The sequence below is a fragment of the Balaenoptera ricei genome, chromosome 21 (genome assembly GCF_028023285.1).
Source record: "Balaenoptera ricei isolate mBalRic1 chromosome 21, mBalRic1.hap2, whole genome shotgun sequence".
Taxonomy (NCBI): Eukaryota; Metazoa; Chordata; class Mammalia; order Artiodactyla; family Balaenopteridae; genus Balaenoptera; species Balaenoptera ricei.
In genome coordinates, this window is record NC_082659.1 from 17,958,275 (window position 1) to 17,973,011 (window position 14,737).

Consider the following 14,737-nt stretch of genomic DNA (forward strand, 5'->3'; position numbering starts at 1 on the left):
CAAACAGAACTAGTTTAAAAGCACCACTTACGAGGTATAAATCCTAATGACTTTAGATGGCTTAGAATCCATATGTAAAGTCTTTTTATTTTTAGGTTAAGATTACATTTTTCCATTTTGGGGCTAAAATATGCTATTTAATAAAAACTGTTCACATCACGAGCTTGTCGCTATTACTAAAATGTCTTATTCAAATATGTTAATTTCCAAGAAATTTTAAAATTAAAAACTTTCAAGTTAAAATTGTATTTTGATCCCCACTTATAAAATTCCTACCACCTAAGTAGTGTATTATAGTGATTATGATTTGCTTTTACAAAAACGGAATGGCCTGATATAAATCAGCGCTTTTGCTAAGTCAAAAAGCTTGAAATCAAGTCTTCACTCTGCTCCTAGCTGTCTTGACTTCAGATGAGTTACAACTCTTAAGATCTCACTTTCTTAACTATTAAAAGAGAGCTCTAAAATGTCATTCTCAGGAGCTTACTTCCCTTCCAAACCTGCCTAGCACCATGCTTGGTACATACTTAGAGCCAAGAACTCAGTAAACTGTCCATGACCACGGGGGCTGGAGGCGAAAGCTTCCAAACTTCAGAAATTGCCCACAAGACAGCTTTCGGTATATTGTTAAGTTTAGAGAATGGAATACAAAACCTGCTATCACAACAGTGTCTCACCATTTTTACAATGGTAGAACCAAATTTCCAGGCTGCAGTGCCTTATTCATGTACTATCATCTAATGAAAAAATGATTTTGTTTTAAAGGTGGAATTCTAAGTTTCAGGAGAGTTTACAACAGGCACGTTTTCAAAGCTCTAGTACTACAAATTTTATCAACACCCGCTATTGTTTCTCCATGGCCTGTAAATGTGCTTTGTGCTATTTTCTTGATGAATACTGCACACACATCCTACTCCACCTACACAACCACTATGTCACAAATGTAATGCATGTAAAAGAGGGCCTTTTTGCAACAAAACCTTACAGATCTTAACCACTTACAAAGCAAGTTTGGCAATGGATAAGAATTTCAGCAGAGAAACCAACTTAAAAATTCTTCACTCTGCTTTGCTATTATTCATTAGGCATGTTATTAAACGAACATGACAAGTAAAAGGAAAAGCTTTCAGTTAGTTACTTTATACTTTGAAAACTGACAAGGCTCTGCGGTGATGCTTACGTCTTTATTATGACCTCTTTAGTTCTATTAAACTATAAGTTTATTACATTTCAGAGATTTCTACAAGAAGATCCATGCCAGCCTGACATTGAGCCATAAGGTTGGATTTCTAATGTCACTCGAAAGGTATTCCAATTTTAGATAAGGAAAGAGAGCATGGATTATTCTTATCCATTCTTTCTTTTTCTTCCCATTTGTGTATATATTATACATACTCAATGATCTCAGCTTAACTTAGAATCAAATTTATTTCCTGGTCCATAGGTAGACATAGACATCTGTGAATCTCAGAATTTGGAGGAAAGAATTCTGAGAGTTTTGGAGGAATTTGATGCTGGTGACAATTAAAGTCCAAAGTATCCCTTCAAGGCCAGGGAACTGCTTCCACCACGGCACAAATGGGAATGGTCATCACTGCGTTACTGTCCAAGCTCTTTAACTCGGAGCATCTCACTGCCCCACCAACCTCTGAGCCCGTTCTCAGCCCCTCCTCGGAGGCCACAAGCAATGTTATATCAACAAGGGGAAAGGACGTATGACCGGGAAGGCCCCATCCTGCCCCAAAGTGTTCTCTCCTAAGACAGTTTTCCCACGGGTTGAAATGTCTTCTGAATTGCAGGGTTCTTTCTTATTCTGTGTTCCAGAAACCCTAGGTGTCCACTGGTTGGAATTCAGGGATTCTTGAACTCCCATGGGGTAGGGGCATTTTACATGCCTATGTGTGGTTCTTCTTTCTTCTACTGAAGTATAGGCATTATTAGAATCAAAAGAACTTGACATCTTTGATATTTTGGATATCAAAGAATTCTAAGTACTATAGTACTTATACCAAAGAACTGTAAGTGCCATTAGTTCAAATACAGTTGATCAAAACTGTATGAAGCTTGTCATGAAGTCCTTTCATTAGAAAAGACATATGTCAATGTAATCTTTTCTTTTTCAACCTGAATCTCTTTAGTTCTCCCACCTGATTCACTTGTCCAGTCTTTTAGGAGGTACACAGCTGCATTTCAGGAACTGCTTAAACAGCACGGACCTCATGTTGTAAACATTAATATGATTCTACGAAAAAGAATATGACCTTGAATTTCTCCTCCAAATATGTCTATGTAAATTCATAGTATAGGTTAAAAAGCCAAAGAGAGGAAACTATTCACTCTGAACACCATGAAGCTCCATAGAGACTAAAGTGGGAGCCCCACCGGCCTCTCTCCTTCACCTCTTCAGACACATGCTCACATGGCACGGAGCTTGTGCTCAATACTTACTCCAAGTGCTGAGATGCACTAAAAACTCAGCAGTGCCCTTTCATTTCAAAGGGATGAAAAAACTGAACTCTCAGTAAGTTTTACACTTGGATGAAGGTTGTTAGTCCTTCTGTCAACTCCTTCCTGAAAGTCCAGATCACTGCAAAACGTCAAAAACTAAAAGCTGAAACAGCAATCTCACTTTGCCTGATTAATCATAGTCAATTTGACTTCGTTTTCTAACATGCGCAGCCTTGGAACAAAGGTAAATTCCTAATGTCGCCCAAACGCTCTAGAATGTTAATAAGCCCTCAGGATGGAGTGTCAAAGCTCACCCCAGGCTCCTTCTAAGTCTCATGAAAATATCTCCCAAACAATTGCTCAGATTACAACGGAATTAAATAAACCACTTAAATCTTTGTGTTGGATTGAAATACAAGTATAAAATTGTGTTCTTTAATATGATAATTAAAGCACATAAAAAAATCTATACAGAGTAGCCTGGATTTTTTTGGACATAGGCTTTTCCCAGAGGAATTCATGTCCAAGTTGATACAAACTATAAGGAAGTTTTCATTTGGATTTTTATCAGGACAAGCACCTAAGCAAATTGCAAATATCCTGTGGACTATGAACCCCATTGAAAAATTATAAGTATCCTTTGCTTCAAGATACCAGGAATGTTATGGAAGTGAATATAAAGGAATTTTAGGAGGAAAAAAAAATCACTGTCTAAAGAAAGCTGTCCTTCTGAACGAAAGGAAAATTTCATTCAGTACAGATGTTCTCTACTTGAAGGAAAAACACAAAGGAGACATTTGTGGAAATTTTATTTACTAATTTATTTAGGGGAAATTTTAAATTTTATTTATTCATATATCATTTTAAAATCATAATACAGTGAATATCCACCCACCACCCAACCCAAGAATCTAAAATGGGTAATATTTATTGGCCATACATGAGCCAATAATGGCATGACAAAGTGTACTGCAAACAAAGAATTATGATTAAAGGAATTCTGAGCATCTGAGGTCCATTAAGCAAACACCCTATGAAGTGATTTTTACCTAGTAGAAATGGATTCACCCCAGGATTCCTTTAAATAAAGATTTGCCTATTACACTGAGAATGTAAATCAATTGCCTGTTCCCCCCCACACACACCACCTCTTGGGAACAATTATCAGATTTTTTTTTTAAAGGTACATTCACAAGAGCCTGAAACCTGGAAGGTGAAGCAGTGATACCCAGTTCCATGTCTTCATTAAAAACCCTCCTTGTACAATAGAAGAGCTATGTTGAAGATGGCAGTAAATATATTTTTGGTTATATAATTTCTTTTAGAACATTTTTTTCTTCTTCTAGGTCAATGGTAGGAACTGAACTGAATGGTTTTCCTTCTAACAAAAGAACTCTTCCCTCTCTAACAAGTAATAGAAAAGTATCTCTTCAGCAACCAGCATTTTTTATCAGTCCTTTGTCCATTCTAAACTGAAAGCCAAGACTGGAACCAACACTAAACTGTAGCTGGGACTGCTTTCCTGGATTTCAGAGGGACTCCTGCAGGAGAAGCAAAAGTGGGAGGGATGGCTGAAGACCTCTTACGATTTTTATATTCCTGACCAGGCCCCTTATGGGTTTTAAACTCACTAAGTTTGTATAAATGCACTAAACTTAACCAACGTAACACTCAACTGTCAGAGTGAGAAGTTAAGATAATCTCATGTTCTTAATTTGACTGCACTTTTGGAATGACTTTATTCTTCAAATTTTCCACCTAAAATATGATCTCCTAATGTGTTTTAACTTTCCTCCAAGACCTTTCAGAATAGTTTGAATTCTCAGTTAAACATCATAATTTTCTTGAGTGTCAGGGTAATAAATGACAGACAGTTCTGCCAAATGATTAATAAGTATTACTGCCCCCTCCCAAATGCAAATTTTTGTGAATAAATGTTCAGTCAGAACTCAAGTCTAAGTGACCCAAGTTTCACCAAAGAGCAACTGGAGGAGGAAGAGTGATAGTGGTTTTAACAGCAATAATAGTAACTGTAATGGTGATGACAATAGTACCTTAAATTGATGGAGCATTTAGTCTATGTCAGGAACACAACACACATTATAAAAAAGAGAAGTTTAGAACAGACTGTTACCGCTCCTCCTGATACCTTCAGCTTTGTGTATGGCTCAATCAAATGGCAGCTTTATCATTCTCTTCCTACTGTGTGTGTACTTGTTAACTCCTTCACTGGTGGTCAAAGCCCACAGAGACCAAGTCATTGATTTATTCTTCGCTTCTCTACAGACTCTCGATCTGGGCTGTATATATTTATAACACATATTCATCCAAAATGGGTTAGCTAACCTCCGATCATGGAAGACTCCAAATGGATCAGCTCCTAGGATAGTCTTAGAATCAAAGTCATATCTCCTATTCCAAGGGAATCCCAATGTATCAAAACAGTATTCAGTAATTTGTTTGCACATACAATTGCTAAAAACTATGATTTCGCATGCTAGTTTCACAAAAATCAAATCCAGCTGTTTCCACCAAATGGATGCATTTTTTTTTTTTTTTTTTAAGAAACCAGCAGGATGAATCGGGGCTGGTGAGGGAGATAATCGAAAGGATACACATACTTTGGAAAAATACGATTTGCATGTGATACAGAGATGACCTCCCATCCCACCACTCAAATATATTTCAAATTCTAGAGATTTTAGTGTGATTATTTTAAAGTAGAAATTGAATTGCATTCTAAAAAATCTTCCCCGAGTTCACACTGAGAAAGTAAACAAATAAGGCTGAACATGCCAAGAGAACCAATTTTTTCCTTATGGTTCAATATATAATAACTGTTAATTCCGCTAGTGACTATCATCATTATCATCATTTACCAGATGACAGCTGGATATCCAGAGCCAAGTGAAGAAAAGACCCTAACCCATCAACTTTTATCTTCTAATTATGATAAGTTACCAACTCAGATAACATCTTTCTGCCCACAAAGGAGTAGAATGAATAAAAAGTGAGCTTGAAGGTTTATGTTAAACTTGACTTTTTGAAAAGACAAGCATCTGTTTTTAAATGGAAAGATCCATTAACATCAAAAAAAAGATGGGCAACAGTGGAAGTATAAAATGAGAGCATCTTAATGACAGTATCGTCCAGCAACCCTGGCGACATCAAGCTCTATCCACGGTGAGCACTAGGTCTCCACTGGAAGGAAGTGGGCTTTGATGGCATAAACAGCATTGTATTAGGTATGACTGTATGAAGACTTAAAAGCCTTGATGAAACCAGAGTGGGCGAAGGAAAGAAAAGAATTTTCCCCACAACTGTGGGAAAAACTAGCAAGAATCAACAAGGAACATAAAAATTCTTTGTTGTGTATTGTTCATAAAATATTCCAAAAATGAATATAACATAGTCAGGGTTGTTTTTTTTTTTTTAAACTCCTAGAAGAAAGGTTATGAAATGTTCTTATCTCATCCACCTCACTGTCGAATCCCAGATGATACAAGTTCTGAACAGAGGCGCTAGTTAGTATGCAGCACTAGAATAGGTGTTAACGTATGGGTTTTATTTTTGTATTTTTTATTTTATTTTTGTAGTGGGATAAGGAGAAGGCATAAAATTAAATACATGACATTTGCAGTACTAAGCCATCACATAGGACACCCCAGCTGATGTTTCAATCTTGGATGTAAGAAACTTCAAGATTTTCAACAAACCATTCATGTTCGTACACACCCAGAAAAACCGAGAACCACAGACTTTTCTGAGGAGAGATATTGTAAGTAAAAGTCTAAATATGAACAGAAGAGATGTGACCCACATATTCAAATCCAGACTTTTAAACAAAAACCACATTAACTCAAATCTTAAGTCAACACTAATTGTACTTACCAATGAGAAGTTTAACAATGGCAGCAGAGGCCATTCTCAGAAACATTTAAGGTTTAAAAGAGTCCACAAGCACTTGAAAAATAATAGCATACTGCTTGTTTCCACAGATTAATATATAACAGTTACTTTTACTAAATTGGACAAAAAAAATTAATAGGTAAATCATGCTCTGATTATCTGAACTCAGCTAGTTAGAGCTTGATCAACTAGTTAGAGTCTGGTGGAAATGAACCCCCAGTTGTTGCTCTGGTTTTGTCCATAGCACCTACAACATTTCCACAGACACCACTTCTTAGAAAATAGCCAGAAATGCAATGAAAGGAAAATATAAGAGTCAGGACAAATGTGTTACTACCAGTAAAACAAAAACGCCAAAGCACATGTGCTTTTGACGATGGAACAGAAAGTAACATCATCTTCATATTTCAGAGAATGTGTTCCTTGTTTGCTTCCCGGTGTAGAGAGTACAAAAGTCATCTGTTTATAGGTGTTGTTACTTTACATAAAATTACAACAAAATAAATAACTACTCTTAAAATCCATCAATGGAGGGTTTCCGGAATATAAAAATAACTGTAGAATCTCTCCAAAATTGGAGCTGCACACTACTTTTCGATGTCTAATGCTGAGTACAGAGTAGGGACTCAGTACTTTCCAATGAAGGAATATACCTTTGAAGACAGACATAACACCCTTTTTTAAAGTATTAAAATTAGTGGCATTCACTCAACAATAAGGAGCACATGTTATGTGCCAGACATTGTGTTAGGCTGTAGAATGAAAAGCTATTAAAACAGAAAACAATGAAAAGAACAATATCATTATTTTTTTTCTTATCCAGGCTATATTTACATGGTTTTGAATATTCAGATAAAGGTGTAGGACTAAGTTAACCACTTAAGTCCTCAAAATCATTTAGACAAGAGGTTTCATGTAACTGAAATCTTAGTTAACTGAGTTTTTCAGTATTCAGTTGGGTGCCGAAACATCCAAATGGGCACGTTACTAAGTATGTGAATATTCAGAAATATACTCAACTGAAAATGTTGCTTTTGTTCTAAATGTCTGACATGCAGTAAGTAGTCTACAAGAAGCCAGTCCATGAAATCAGTGGGTTCATATCCTGTTTGGGGAAATAATAAAACAAATAGCAACCTACCGGTATCTTCAAGGTTCTGTTTTGAAAGTTGGTCACTGAAGGGCATCAGAATAAAACCAGCAGATGGCTCTGAACACTTAAAAAATACATACATGTATAGAGAGACAGATATGGATATATGGAGCAGCGAGCAAATATAACAAAACAGAAGGGAAGACAGAAACTAAGCTAAATAGAGAAGTCACAAAGGAAGACTATGAGGGAGAGTCCATTTGAAAAAGTAGGGCCAAAAAACAGAAGGAATGGCCACAGACAAGGGCTCCAGGTCTGGCCAGAAGAGCCAGGAGAACCCATGATAAATTACGCAAGGCAGCCTGAGAAGAGAACAAGGTGGGCCACCTAGAAAGGAGACTAGGCACCTCCACTCTGAGAAGGTGAGCAGGTTTGCAGTAGAAAGCAAGAAACATGAACTTTAAAATCCTTCAGACACATATGCCCCAATAACAAAAACACATGAGCGTACAAGACGAAAAACTCCAGAGTATTTTCAGACTTTTAAAACTCCAACAGGTACCATGTCTTCCCTTCCAGCCCCTAAATCCAGGGATAATGATTAGAGACTTTGGAATCAAAAGGGCTTTAGTAACAGGTTAAGCTAAACGAGGCCAAGGATTCTGCAAATTGAATCCTTGCAGATACCATGCAGAGTTTTACTCTGGTCTCCAAGGCCACGGCACACCCAAAAAGACTAAGGTAAATGACATTCCCCTAATCAAGGCACAGTGCAGAAACCAAATGAGGGGCAATGGAGGAAACTTGAAAACTCCTAATGAATAATGTGGCTTCCAGAGTCATCCAGAGTAGCTAACTAGCAACTTTTCAAGGAGAAAAAAAAAATGCATATGTTCTATTTCACTAAAAAATCATTCCATGTCCAGCTTTAGTGCGATTAAAAGAAAAAAGGATTTAATATTACAAAAAGGAAAAAGCAACCATAAACATATAATTAGCATATTTTTACCCTGTACATCTTCTAGAAGAAGATCACAAGCACAAATGTTTGCAATTTCCTGAGGAAATAATTACTATTAATGCTGAGGGGGAAGAGAAGTGACAGAAGTTCTAAAGACTGCCTAGGGCAAGAATAAAAAAGCATCAAGTCAGAGGCCACAGACACATTAACTTCGTATCTCAAGTCCCCGACGGGATTCAGATAGCTCTGCTTGAATAAAATCCGACGATATCCCCTAGTTAAAAGGATGAGTGTTTCTGGAGAAACGACTAGATAAATCTTATCACCAGTCGTAAACGCTTTTTTAGGCAGTTCTGCATACATATTTGAGAGTTGGAATATTTGAACATTTTTACTCCTGAAATCTGGGTACTGTTTGCACTTCAAAAGACTTATATAACTCTGTGAGTGGATTTCTTTTCAATATCTTTAAGATACAATCCCTGAAAATGTTAGTCCTTGGATTGGATATACGCATACCCAGAAGTTGCAAAGCTCTCCGGAGGAACGGGTACTGTGGGGTTGACCGGCAGAGCTCCTAAACGTCAAGAATGGTATTTGGAGTTCAAGGTTGAAGGCGGCATGAAATAGGCTTGAAAGAGTATAGCCCATCTCAAAAGGGTTTAAAACTGCACCTTTACTTAAGAAATACCCCAAACAGACAGCACCACGGGCCCTTTTACCTGTCCTACCAGTGCCGGGCAGGTCAGGGTGTGGAAAGACTTCCAGAGCTCCGAGCGGTGTCCTATATGTAACCCAAGAGCCTCAGGAGAGCGGCAGGCGACTTCGGGGACCCGCCAGTGCGCAGGGCGGGGGCGGAGGCCCGGCCGGTCCTCCCGCACGAGGGTGCCCAGGGCCCCTCGGGACCAGGGCGGCCAAAGGGACCCGCGGCGTCGCCGTGCCAGGCCGCCTACCGGCCCCCGTGACCCGCACGGCGGCCGCGGATCCCGACGCCCTGGGCGCCGCACGGGGCGAGGCGAAGCCCGGAGCGCGGCCCCGGGACTCACCGTCTCCGAGGGGCCGGAGCACGGCCTCCGGGCAGCTGTGCGCAGCTGGACGCGGCCCCGGGCGCCTCCGCCCCAGCCCTTCCCCTCCGGCTCGGCGCCCAGGCCGCCCCTCGCCTGCGGCCCCTCCTCGCCGCCCGACCCTCGGCAACTTACTGCGGCAGCGCGAGGGCCGCGACGAGGGGCCGTGGGTGGGCGAGCGGCTGGAGAGTGTCGGGGCCCGCGGCTCGGGGAGGCTGCTGGAGCGGCCGCCGCCTCGCTGGTCCGCGCCGAGACGAGCGCCGGGGCCGCCGCGCTGCAGAAGGCGGGCTGGGCAGGTGGGCGCCGCTTGTGTAGCCGCGCCGGGGGCGGGGCCTGGCCGGGGGGCACCGCCTCCCCCGCCCCCCTTCCTCCCCCGCCCCCCAGCCCCCGCGCTCGCCGACCCCCCACCCGAGCCCGCCTCCCGCGCCGACAGTCCAGGCCACGCTGGCCAGCCCTCGGGGTAGGAGGGTCGGGCTGCAGCGCCGCGGAGTCTGTCTACGGCCCGGTGCCCTTGGCCGTGCGCTCGGCCGGGACTAGGCCCGTGGGCGCCGGCGGGCGGGGGAGGCCGAGCTCTGCCGGGCGGCGAATTCTTGCTTACCCTGGAGGTCCCAGCCTCGGGGGCATCTCCGAGGCTGCTTCTAAGTAGAGTTCCTCTAAGTGGGAGTTCTGCCCCCGATTTATTTTTTATTCTGAGAAGAATTTGCAAGTAAGAAAGTAATGATAATAAAATATGTCAAGGATCGTAATAAATAGAACCCAGATGGGCGTGCTTTGTCAAATAGTACTGCTTCACCAGTAAAAACCGTAAACCGTTTATTACAATGTTTAGTTGCTAGTTTGAAAATCCCGGTAATGTGAATAGGTAGTCCTGATGATTTAGGGGTGGGCTTATAAGAAAGTGACATTTGCTGTTTCTCAGAGAGTAGTAAGAGTTACATAACCAAGGTTTCTCATGCTGTGCTGTTGTTTACTTTAGGGGTCTCTGATAAGATTAAAGACACAGTATGAAACTGTTCATTTCAATCCAAAAGGAGGCCAACACTGGCACTGAATTGAACAGTGAGTATATATTATTTTTGTTTGTTTGTTTGTTTTTGAAATTTTATTTATTTATTTATGGCTGTGTTGGGTCTTCGTTTCTGTGCGAGGGCTTTCTCTAGTTGCGGCGAGCGGGGGCCACTCTTCATCTCGGTGCGCGGGCCTCTCACTATCGCGGCCTCTCCCATTGCGGAGCACAGGTTCCAGATGCGCAGGCTCAGCAATTGTGGCAGATGGGCCCAGTTGCTCCGCGGCATGCGGGATCTTCCCAGACCAGGGCTCGAACCCGTGTCCCCTGCATTGGCAGGCAGATTCTCAACCACTGTGCCACCAGGGAAGCCCTGTATTATTGTTTTTGTTTGATGGAAAGATCTACCTTATTTTGTTGAGTAGTGTGGTAAACATCTTTATTCATCTACCAGTAATGCTCTTCCCTTTGGCAAAGTGCCAAATTCATCTTGCGGAATTATATGTACATTTTTCATGTGATGTTCTAAATCATTCTTAACTTCTCTAAGACATGTGTTCCCAAGAGAATCTGATTAAAGATTTGGGGCTTCACTCCAGAAACTGGACCATGTACAAAATCTCAATGACTATTTCAGAAGCGCATGTACCTCATGAAGCCATTAAGAACCCCATTAAAGAACTGGAAATCTAAATAGCAACATGGCTACAAGAGTATTATCTGTTCTAGTAAATGTCCTAAGTCATAGAGACACTGTTAATATAAACTTACTTTTATAGTATAAAATGGATTCCTTATGCAAATAATTATTAATGACATTGAGGAAAATGATGCGTATAGACTCTGACACCAAATTCATTCAGTCCCACAAAGGCTAAGAGGCATTGTACAGGGGGGTGAAGACTCAAGACTCAAGAGTATTTGTCTAATTTCTAAAGGTTAAGAACATAATCTAAATTTTTTTACCTGTTTTTTTTTTCTTTAATAGAGATTACTATTTTTTAATTTATGAGATTATTTCCCGGCATATTTTTATTTAAACATTGTGAAGGGACAGTCTGTAATTAGGTTGCAGAACAATGATTGGGGATAAACTGATCTACTTGACATTTAGAAACTGCTAATTTAGTCAAAATACCAATCTTTGAGTTTATCTAGTAAATCTGCCCATCTGATTTTGGTACTTCCTGAAACAATACATGTGTCCATGTGTGTGAATAATAAAAGCTATTTCATCTCTAAGCAAAAACGAACAAGTCCTTTCTAACAAGCACAATGTTTGATGAATATCTTGACACAGTAGAAGTTTTTTTCTTTAATTAATTTATTTTATTTTTGTCTGCGTTGGGTCTTCGTTGCTACGCGTGGGCTTTCTCTAGTTGCAGCGAGCGGGGGCTACTCTTCGTTGTGGTGCGTGGGCTTCTCATTGAGGTGGCTTCTCTTGTTGTGGAGCCCAGGCTCTAGGTGCGTGGGCTTCAGTAGTTGTGGCTCGTGGGCTCAGTAGTTGTAGCTCGCGGGCTCTAGAGCACAGGCTCAGTAGTTGTGATGCACGGGCTTAGTTGCTCCACGGCATGTGGGATCTTCCTGGACCAGGGATCGAACCAATGTCCCCGGCATTGGCAGGCGGATTCTTAACAACTGTGGCACCAAGAAAGTCCCACACTAAAAGTTTTGATTTATATATTCCTTTTCCTGTTTGCAATTATTTGTTAACTGTGAACCCCGTATCTCATCTTTGGTTATTACTCAAATGTTAAAATGTATTTAGATGTAGAAAGAATAGAAGATCCACAGATCTAGTATGAGTCTTTAAGACTGACTCTGAGAGACAAAGGATATTAGAATAGAACATTTAGAAATAAAATGTTTGACATGGACTAAGCTATTTTGACATCTTCATTTGCATTTCCTTTAGCACTACTCTATTCCTGCTACAGAAACGGAATTATTGTGTTCTCCCTATTTGATTAATCCTTTCACCCACCTTCTGCCTCACCTGTGTGGAGTACTGTACAGTAATCACTTTTCATTTTCATCTGTCAAACTTCCTGCTTAGAAATGAAACAGACGGGGCTTCCCTGGTGGCGCAGTGGTGGAGAATCTGCCTGCTAATGAAGGGGACACGAATTCGAGCCCTTGTCTGGGAAGATCCCACATGCCGCGGAGCAACTAGGCCCGTGAGCCACAACTACTGAGCCTGCGCGTCTGGAGCCTGTGCTCCGCAACAAGAGAGGCCACGATAGTGAGAGGCCCACGCACCGCGATGAAGAGTGGCCCCGGTTGCCGCAACTGGAGAAAGCCCTCGCACAGAAACGAAGATCCAACACAGCCAAAAAAATAAATAAAATAATAATTAAAGGTGCTAATAATATTTTTAAAAAGTTTAAAAAAGAAAAAAAAGAAATGAAACAGAAAATCCAAGTTAGTCATTTTCAGCAGAAGGAGTAATCTAGGTTGTTGTCTTCCAAAGATTTCAGAAACATTTGTGCATGTCTGAACTCCTAAGGTTTTATGAAATTACAGGAAAGTTCAAGGGACTTTTGTAGCTCAATAAATTCCACACCCTGTACTCCTACACTTGGCAAATACAACCCAGAGTAAGTCTCATATCCACGAATAAGGGATTTACTTTAACTATCAAGGCTGAATGAGTTGATTCTTATTAGTTCTAACTTTGACTCCATTATCCCCAAGCTATTTCAGCAAAGACAAAGCTAAAATCTCCCAGTTTTTAAAAAATGGTTGGATACTAGATATTGAAGCTTGTTTTATAATTGAATAAATAGGCTTGAAGGAGAAAAAAATATTGGATCAGAGTTCAGACCACTAGAGTTTCAAGTGCTTTCAGGCCACTGTTGTTCTCCATTTCCCTTTCAAAAACATGTAAAAAATTAAAGGTGACTTTCCACACATTCCATATTTACCCATCCCTTAAGATAAACAATAAAATATTGAAAAAAATACAATAAGCCCTTATAAGACAAATTATCTTTTAAATTTGTATTTTTCTACTTGTCTTTTAACAAAGACCAAATAATGGTTTCGCAATGGTTTTCAGTTCTGCACTGCTCTCCCTATGAATTTCCCTACATCCTGCCACTCTGCTTGTTTCTGGGTTTTCTTTACATTGGCCATTAATCAAGAATCGCCCAGAGCTCCACCCGTTCCGTGCTGGTCTCTGTTTCCTTCGGCCAGGATTCCTGCTGGGACTGTATCTGCTGAAAAAAGTCAGCCTTCTCAATCCAAACATCTTCAGTCAGCCCGTTGCTCTAAGGACTGAAAACCAGGGAGGGGGTCAGGAGAGAGCTCAGCTGATGTAAATCCTTCTCTGTCCCTCCACCTTGTCAAAGGTTCTCACTGCTCCAGAGATGGCTTCCTAACCATGTCCAGTGGACTTTTCTCAGTTTTCAAGTGCCTCAGATTCTCTCTGGCTTTCTATCCTTTTGTCTTGAAATTGTTTTCCCCCTTGGCTTTTGTGATCTCTTCATTTTCTTCCTACCATCCTTACAACTTTTTGTCCTCCTTGCTAACTATGGAACCCCTAAGAATAAATTCTTGAATCATTTAATCTTCATCCACCTTCACAATCTTAGTTGTTATCCATTCCTAAGGCTCGGCCAACTTGATGGCATCTCTCCCAAAAGCTACTTTGTTAGACCTTGTCTTTGCTCCAAACTGAGTCTCTGGGGAGATAAACTTGCAAGTACTTGAAATTATATGATTGAAGAAAAATCCATCTCTTCCTTAGACTGATACCTCTCTCCAACTTTCTTCTTACTATTCTTCTGGTACTCTTTAAGTTATACATTCTCCTGGTAATAACCTTAAATTGTTATTTACAGCTCTGTCCTCTACTTTTTTTTATGTTCCATCAGTCACGAAGTGCTGCTACTCTTCCTCCGTTGATTCTGTATTACAGAAACAATTCTTTCTCTTGATTTCTAATCTCCGTCTCCCTAATCTCTATCCTTATCATGTTTTTTTTTAACATCTTTATTGGAGTATAATTGCTTTACAATGGTGTGTTAGTTTCTGCTATATAACAAAGTGAATCAGTTATACATATACATATATCCCCACATCCCCTCCCTCTTGCGTTTCCCTCCCACCCTCCCTATCCCACCCCTCTAGGTGGTCACAAAGCACCGAGCTGATCTCCCTGTGCTATGCGGCTGCTTCCCACTAGCTGTCTATTTTACATTTGGTAGTCTGTATATGTCCGTGCCACTCTCTCACTTCGTCCCAGCTTCCCCTTC

The 14,737-nt window shown here is 40.7% G+C and overlaps 1 protein-coding gene and 1 long non-coding RNA gene across 9 annotated transcripts in view; one reads left to right on the forward strand and one right to left on the reverse strand.

Annotated features, from left to right (window-relative positions):
* SLC7A2 (solute carrier family 7 member 2) overlaps positions 1-9,766 on the reverse strand; it is a 68,238-nt gene extending 58,472 nt beyond the window's left edge. For 4 of the 8 annotated variants that reach the window (XM_059909824.1, XM_059909826.1, XM_059909818.1 and 1 more), the window contains exon 1: positions 9,611-9,766. The gene's annotated coding sequence lies outside the window, so the exon portion shown is untranslated. Of the gene's footprint in view, positions 1-7,377; positions 7,397-7,498; positions 7,575-9,133; positions 9,399-9,457; positions 9,588-9,610 lie in introns of those variants that run through there. The other 4 variants (XM_059909821.1, XM_059909823.1, XM_059909820.1 and 1 more) reach the window with 4 other exon arrangements.
* A 147-nt stretch (positions 9,767-9,913) lies between these two features.
* LOC132356582 (uncharacterized) lies at positions 9,914-12,850 on the forward strand. The gene is made up of 3 exons (XR_009499918.1): positions 9,914-10,181; positions 10,452-10,534; positions 12,538-12,850. It is a non-coding gene; the product is annotated as an uncharacterized LOC132356582 (long non-coding RNA).
* Positions 12,851-14,737: the final 1,887 nt, after the last annotated feature.